We start from the raw sequence: 7,904 nt of genomic DNA, 5'->3' as shown, positions 1-7,904 counted from the left end.
TATGGGTAATTTAGCATGGCCAATCCACCCTAACCTACACATCCCTGAGCATTATGGGTAATTTAGCATGGCCAATCCACCCGAACCTACACATCCCTGAACTCTATGGGTAATTTAGCATGGCCAATCCACCCTAACCTACACATCCCTGAACACTATGGGTAATTTAGCATGGCCAATCCACCCTAACCTGCACATCCCTGAACACTATGGGGTAATTTAGCATGGCCAATCCACCCTAACCTACACATCCCTGGGTACTATGGGTAATTTAGCATGGCCAATCCACCCGAACCTGCACATCCCTGGGTACTATGGGTAATTTGGCATGGCCAATCCACCCTAACCTACACATCCCTGAACACTATGGGTAATTTAGCATGGCCAATCCACCCTAACCTACACATCCCTGGGTACTATGGGTAATTTAGCATGGCCAATCCACCCTAACCTACACATCCCTGAACACTATGGGTAATTTGGCATGGCCAATCCACCCTAACCTACACATCCTCGGGTACTATGGGTAATTTAGCATGGCCAATCCACCCTAACCTACACATCCCTGAACACTATGGGTAATTTTGCATGGCCAATCCACCCTACCTGCACATCCCTGAACAATATGGGTTATTTAGCAAGGCCAATCCACCCTAACCTGCACATCCCTGGGCACTTTGGGTAATTTCGCATGGCCAATCCACCCTAACCTGCACATCCCTGAGCACTATGGGTAATTTAGCATTGCCAATCCACCCAAACCTGCACATACCTGAACACTATGGGGTAATTTAGCATGGCGAATCCACCCTAACCTGCACATCCCTGAGCACTATGGGTAATTTAACATGGCCAATCCAACCTAAGCTGCACATCCCTGAACACTATGGGTAATTTAACATGGCCAATCCACCCTAACCTGCGCATCCCTGAACACTATGGGTAATTTAGCATGGCCAATCCACCCTAACCTGCACATCCCTGAACACTATGGGTAATTTAGCATGGCTAATCCACCCTAAGCTGCACATCCCTGAACACTATGGGAAATTTAGCATGGCCAGTCCACTCTAACCTGCACATCCCTGAACACTATGGGTAATTTAGCATGGCCAATCCACTCTAACCTGCACATGCCTGAATACTATGGGTAATTTAGCATGGCCAATCCACCCCAACCTGCACATCCCTGAATACTATGGGTAATTTAGCATGGCCAATCCACCCAACCTACACATCCCTGAATACTATGGGTAATTTAGCATGGCCAATCCACCCTAACCTGCACATCCCTGAACACTATGGGTAATTTAGCATGGCTAATCCACCCTAAGCTGCACATCCCTGAACACTATGGGAAATTTAGCATGGCCAATCCACCATAACCTACACATCCCTGAACACTATGGGTAATTTAGCATGGCCAATCCACTCTAACCTGCACATGCCTGAATACTATGGGTAATTTAGCATGGCCAATCCACCCCAACCTGCACATCCCTGAATACTATGGGTAATTTAGCATGGCCAATCCACCCCAACCTACACATCCCTGAATACTATGGTTAATTTAGCATGGCCAATCCACCCTAACCTGCACATCCCTGAGCACTATGGGTAATTTAGCATTGCCAATCCACCCAAACCTGCACATACCTGAACACTATGGGGTAATTTAGCATGGCGAATCCACCCTAACCTGCACATCCCTGAGCACTATGGGTAATTTAACATGGCCAATCCACCCTAACCTGCACATCCCTGAACACTATGGGTAATTTAACATGGCCAATCCACCCTAACCTGCACATCCCTGAACACTATGGGTAATTTAGCATGGCCAATCCACCCTAACCTGCACATCCCTGAACACTATGGGTAATTTAGCATGGCCAATCCACCCTAAGCTGCACATCCCTGAACACTATGGAAATTTAGCATGGCCAATCCACTCTAACCTGCACATCCCTGAACACTATGGGTAATTTAGCATGGCCAATCCACCCTAACCTACACATCCCTGAACACTATGGGTAATTTAGCATGGCCAATCCACTCTAACCTGCACATGCCTGAATACTATGGGTAATTTAGCATGGCCAATCCACCCCAACGTGCACATCCCTGAATACTATGGGTAATTTAGCATGGCCAATCCACCCCAACCTACACATCCCTGAATACTATGGTTAATTTAGCATGGCCAATCCACCCCAACCTACACATCCCTGAGCACTATGGGTAATTTAGCATGGCCAATCCACCCGAACCGACACATTCCTGAACACTATGGGTAATTTAGCATGGCCAATCCACCCTAACCTGCACATCCCTCAACACTATGGGTAAATTAGCATGGCCAATCCACCCTAACCTACACATCCCTGAGCACTATGGGTAATTTAGCATGGCCAATCCACCCTAACCTGCACATCCCTGAACACTATGGGTAATTTAGCATGGCCAATCCACCCTAACCTACACATCCCTGAACACTATGGGTAATTTAGCATGGCCAGTCCACTCTCACCTGCACATCCCTGAACACTATGGGTAATTTAGCATGGCCAATCCACCCTACCTGCATATCCCTGAACAATATGGGTTACTCAGCATGGCCAATCCACCCGAACCTGTACATCCCTGAACACTATGGGTAATTTAGCATGACCAATCCACCCTAAACTGCAAATCCCTGGGCACTACGGGTAATTTAGCATGGCCAATCCACCCTAACCTGCACATCCCTGAGCACTATGGGTAATTTAGCATTGCCAATCCACCCAAACCTGCACATATCTGAACACTATGGGTAATTTAGCATGGCCAATCCACCCTAACCTACACATCCCTGAACACTATGGGTAATTTAGCATGGCCAATCCACCCTAACCTACTCATCTCTGAGCACTATGGGTAATTTTACATGGCCAATCCACCCTAAACTACGCATCCCTGGGCACAATGGGTAATTTAGCATGGCCAATCCACGCTAACCTGCACATCGCTGAACACTATGGGTAATTTAACATGGCCAATCCACCCTAACCTGCGCATCCCTGAACACTATGGGTAATGTAGCATGTCCAATCCACCCTAACCTACACATCCCTGAAAACTATGGGTAATTTAGCATGGCCAATCCACCCTAACCTGCACATCCCTGAACACTATGGGTAATTTAGCATGGCCAATCCACCCTCAGCTGCACATCCCTGAACACTATGGGGTAATTTAGCATGGCCAATCCACCCTAACCTGCACATCCCTGAACACTATGGGTAATTTAGCATGGCCAATCCACCCTAACCTGCCCATCTCTGGGCACTATGGGTAATTCAGCATGTCCAATCCACCCTAAGCTGCACAACCCTGAACACTATGGGTAATTTAGCATGGCCAATCCACTCCAACCTGCACATCCCTGAACACTACGAGTAATTTAGCATGGCCAATCCACCCTACCTGCACATCCCTGAACAATATGGGTTATTTAGCATGGCCAATCCACTCTAACCTGCACGTCCCTGGGCACTTTGGGAAATTTAGCATGGCCAATCCACCCTAACCTGCACATCCCTGAACACTATTGGTAATTTAGCATGGCCAATCCACCCTAACCTACACATCCCTGAACACTATGGGTAATTTAGCATGGCCAATCCACCCCAACCTGCACATCCCTGAATACTATGGGTAATTTAGCATGGCCAATCCACCCTAACCTACACATCCCTGAGCACTATGGGTAATTTAGCATGGCCAATCCACCCCAACCTACACATCCCTGAGCACTATGGGTAATTTAGCATGGCCAATCCACTCTAACCTGCACATCCCTGAATACTATGGGTAATTTAGCATGGCCAATCCACCCTAACCTGCACATCCCTCAACACTATGGGTAATTTAGCATGGCCAATCCACCCTAACCTACACATCCCTGAGCACTATGGGTAATTTTGCATGGCCAATCCACCCTAACCTGCACATCCCTGAACACTATGGGTAATTTAGCATTGCCACTCCACCCTAACCTACACATCCCTGGGTACTATGGGTAATTTAGCATGGCCAGTCCACCCTAAGCTGCACATCCCTGGGCACTATGGGCAATTTAGCATCGCCAATCCACCCTAACCTGCATATTCCTGGGCACTATGTGCAATTTGGCATGGCCAAACCACACTAACCTGCTCATCCCTGAGCACTATGGGTAATTTAGCATGGCCAGTCCACTCTAACCTGCACATCCCTGAACACTATGGGTAATTTAGCATGGCCAATCCACCCTAACCTACACATCCCTGAACACTATGGGTAATTTAGCATGGCCAGTCCACTCTCACCTGCACATCCCTTAACACTATGGGTAATTTAGCATGGCCAATCCACCCTACCTGCATATCCCTGAACAATATGGGTTACTGAGCATGGCCAATCCACCCGAACCTGCACATCCCTGAACACTTTGGGTAATTTAGCATGGCCAATCCACCCTAACCTACACATCCCTGGGCACTAATGGTAATTTAGCATGGCCAATCCACCCGAACCTACAAATCCCTGAACACTATGGGTAATTTAGCATGACCAATCCACCCTAAACTGCAAATCCCTGGGCACTACGGGTAATTTAGCATGGCCAATCCACCCTAACCTGCACATCCCTGGGCACGATGGGTAAATTAGCATGGCCAATCCACCCTAAACTGCACATCGCTGGGCACTATGGGCAATTTAGCATCGCCAATCTACCCTAACCTGCATATTCCTGGGCACTATGTGCAATTTGGCATGGCCAAACCACCCTAACCTGCACATCCCTGAGCACTATGGGTAATTTAGCATGGCCAATCCACCCTAACCTGCACATCCCTGAACACGATGGGTAATTTAGCATGGCCAATCCACCCTAACCTGCACATCCCTGAACACTATGGGTAATTTAGCATGGCCAATCCACCCTAACCTACACATCCCTGGGTACTATGGGTAATTTAGCATGGCCAATCCACCCTAACCTACACATCCCTGAACACTATGGCTAATTTAGCATGGCCAATCCACCCTAACCTACACATCCCTGGGTACTATGGGTAATTTAGCATGGCCAATCCACCCTAACCTACACATCCCTGAACACTATGGGTAATTTGGCATGGCCAATCCACCCTAACCTACACATCCTCGGGTACTATGGGTAATTTAGCATGGCCAATCCACCCTAACCTACACATCCCTGAACACTATGGCTAATTTTGCATGGCCAATCCACCCTACCTGCACATCCCTGAACAATATGGGTTATTTAGCAAGGCCAATCCACCCTAACCTGCACATCCCTGGGCACTTTGGGTAATTTAGCATGGCCAATCCACCCTAACCTGCACATCCCTGAGCACTATGGGTAATTTAGCATTGCCAATCCACCCAAACCTGCACATACCTGAACACTATGGGGTAATTTAGCATGGCCAATCCACCCTAACCTACACATCCCTGAACACTATGGGTAATTTAGCATGGCCAATCCACCCTAACCTGCACATCCCTGAGCACTATGGGTAATTTAACATGGCCAATCCACCCTAAGCTGCACATCCCTGAACACTATGGGTAATTTAACATGGCCAATCCACCCTAACCTGCGCATCCCTGAACACTATGGGTAATGTAGCACGTCCAATCCACCCTAACCTACACATCCCTGAAAACTATGGGTAATTTAGCATGGCCAATCCACCCTAACCTGCACATCCCTGAACACTATGGGTAATTTAGCATGGCCAATCCACCCTAACCTGCACATCCCTGAACACTATGGGAAATTTAGCATGGCCAGTCCACTCTAACCTGCACATCCCTGAACACTATGGGTAATTTAGCATGGCCAATCCACCCTAACCTACACATCCCTGAACACTATGGCTAATTTAGCATGGCCAATCCACCCCAACCTACACATCCCTGAATACTATGGGTAATTTAGCATGGCCAATCCACCCCAACCTACACATCCCTGAGCACTATGGGTAATTTAGCATGGCCAATCCACCCGAACCGACACATTCCTGAACACTATGGGTAATTTAGCATGGCCAATCCACCCTAACCTGCACATCCCTCAACACTATGGGTAATTTAGCATGGCCAATCCACCCTAACCTACACATCCCTGAGCACTATGGGTAATTTAGCATGGCCAATCCACCCTAACCTGCACATCCCTGAACACTATGGGTAATTTAGCATGGCCAATCCACCCTAACCTACACATCCCTGAACACTATGGGTAATTTAGCATGGCCAGTCCACGCCAAGCTGCACATCCCTGAACACTATGGGTAATTTAGCATGGCCAGTCCACTCTCACCTGCACATCCCTTAACACTATGGGTAATTTAGCATGGCCAATCCACCCTACCTGCATATCCCTGAACAATATGGGTTACTGAGCATGGCCAATCCACCCGAACCTGCACATCCCTGAACACTATGGGTAATTTAGCATGGACAATTCACCCTAACCTACACATCCCTGGGCACTAATGGTAATTTAGCATGGCCAATCCACCCGAACCTACAAATCCCTGAACACTATGGGTAATTTAGCATGACCAATCCACCCTAAACTGCAAATCCCTGGGCACTACGGGTAATTTAGCATGGCCAATCCACCCTACCCTGCACATCCCTGGGCACGATGGGTAAATTAGCATGGCCAATCCACCCTAACCTGCACATCCCTGAGCACTATGGGTAATTTAGCATTGCCAATCCACCCAAACCTGCACATATCTGAACACTATGGGTAATTTAGCATGGCCAATCCACCCTAACCTACAAATCCCTGAACACTATGGGTAATTTAGCATGGCCAATCCACCCTAACCTACTCATCTCTGAGCACTATGGGTAATTTTACATGGCCAATCCACCCTAAACTACGCATCCCTGGGCACAATGGGTAATTTAGCATGGCCAATCCACGCTAACCTGCACATCGCTGAACACTATGGGTAATTTAACATGGCCAATCCACCCTAACCTGCGCATCCCTGAACACTATGGGTAATGTAGCATGTCCAATCCACCCTAACCTACACATCCCTGAAAACTATGGGTAATTTAGCATGGCCAATCCACCCTAACCTGCACATCCCTGAACACTATGGGTAATTTAGCATGGCCAATCCACCCTCAGCTGCACATCCCTGAACACTATGGGGTAATTTAGCATGGCCAATCCACCCTAACCTGCACATCCCTGAACACTATGGCTAATTTAGCATGGCCAATCCACCCTAACCTGCCCATCTCTGGGCACTATGGGTAATTCAGCATGTCCAATCCACTCCAACCTGCACATCCCTGAACACTACGAGTAATTTAGCATGGCCAATCCACCCTACCTGCACATCCCTGAACAATATGGGTTATTTAGCATGGCCAATCCACCCTAACCTGCACGTCCCTGGGCACTTTGGGAAATTTAGCATGGCCAATCCACCCTAACCTGCACATCCCTGAACACTATGGGTAATTTAGCATGGCCAATCCACCCTAACCTACACATCCCTGAACACTATGGGTAATTTAGCATGGCCAATCCACCCCAACCTGCACATCCCTGAATACTATGGGTAATTTAGCATGGCCAATCCGTCCCAACCTACACATCCCTGAACACTATGGGTAATTTAGCATGGCCAATCCACCCCAACCTACACATCCCTGAGCACTATGGGTAATTTAGCATGGCCAATCCACTCTAACCTGCACATCCCTGAATACTATGGGTAATTTAGCATGGCCAATCCACCCTAACCTGCACATCCCTCAACACTATGGGTAATTTAGCATGGCCAATCCACCCTAACCTACACATCCCTGAGCACTAT

Source organism: Hemiscyllium ocellatum (genome assembly GCF_020745735.1).
Source record: "Hemiscyllium ocellatum isolate sHemOce1 chromosome 40 unlocalized genomic scaffold, sHemOce1.pat.X.cur. SUPER_40_unloc_7, whole genome shotgun sequence".
In the NCBI taxonomy this organism is placed as follows: domain Eukaryota; kingdom Metazoa; phylum Chordata; class Chondrichthyes; order Orectolobiformes; family Hemiscylliidae; genus Hemiscyllium; species Hemiscyllium ocellatum.
Note: the sequence above shows the minus strand (reverse complement) of the source record.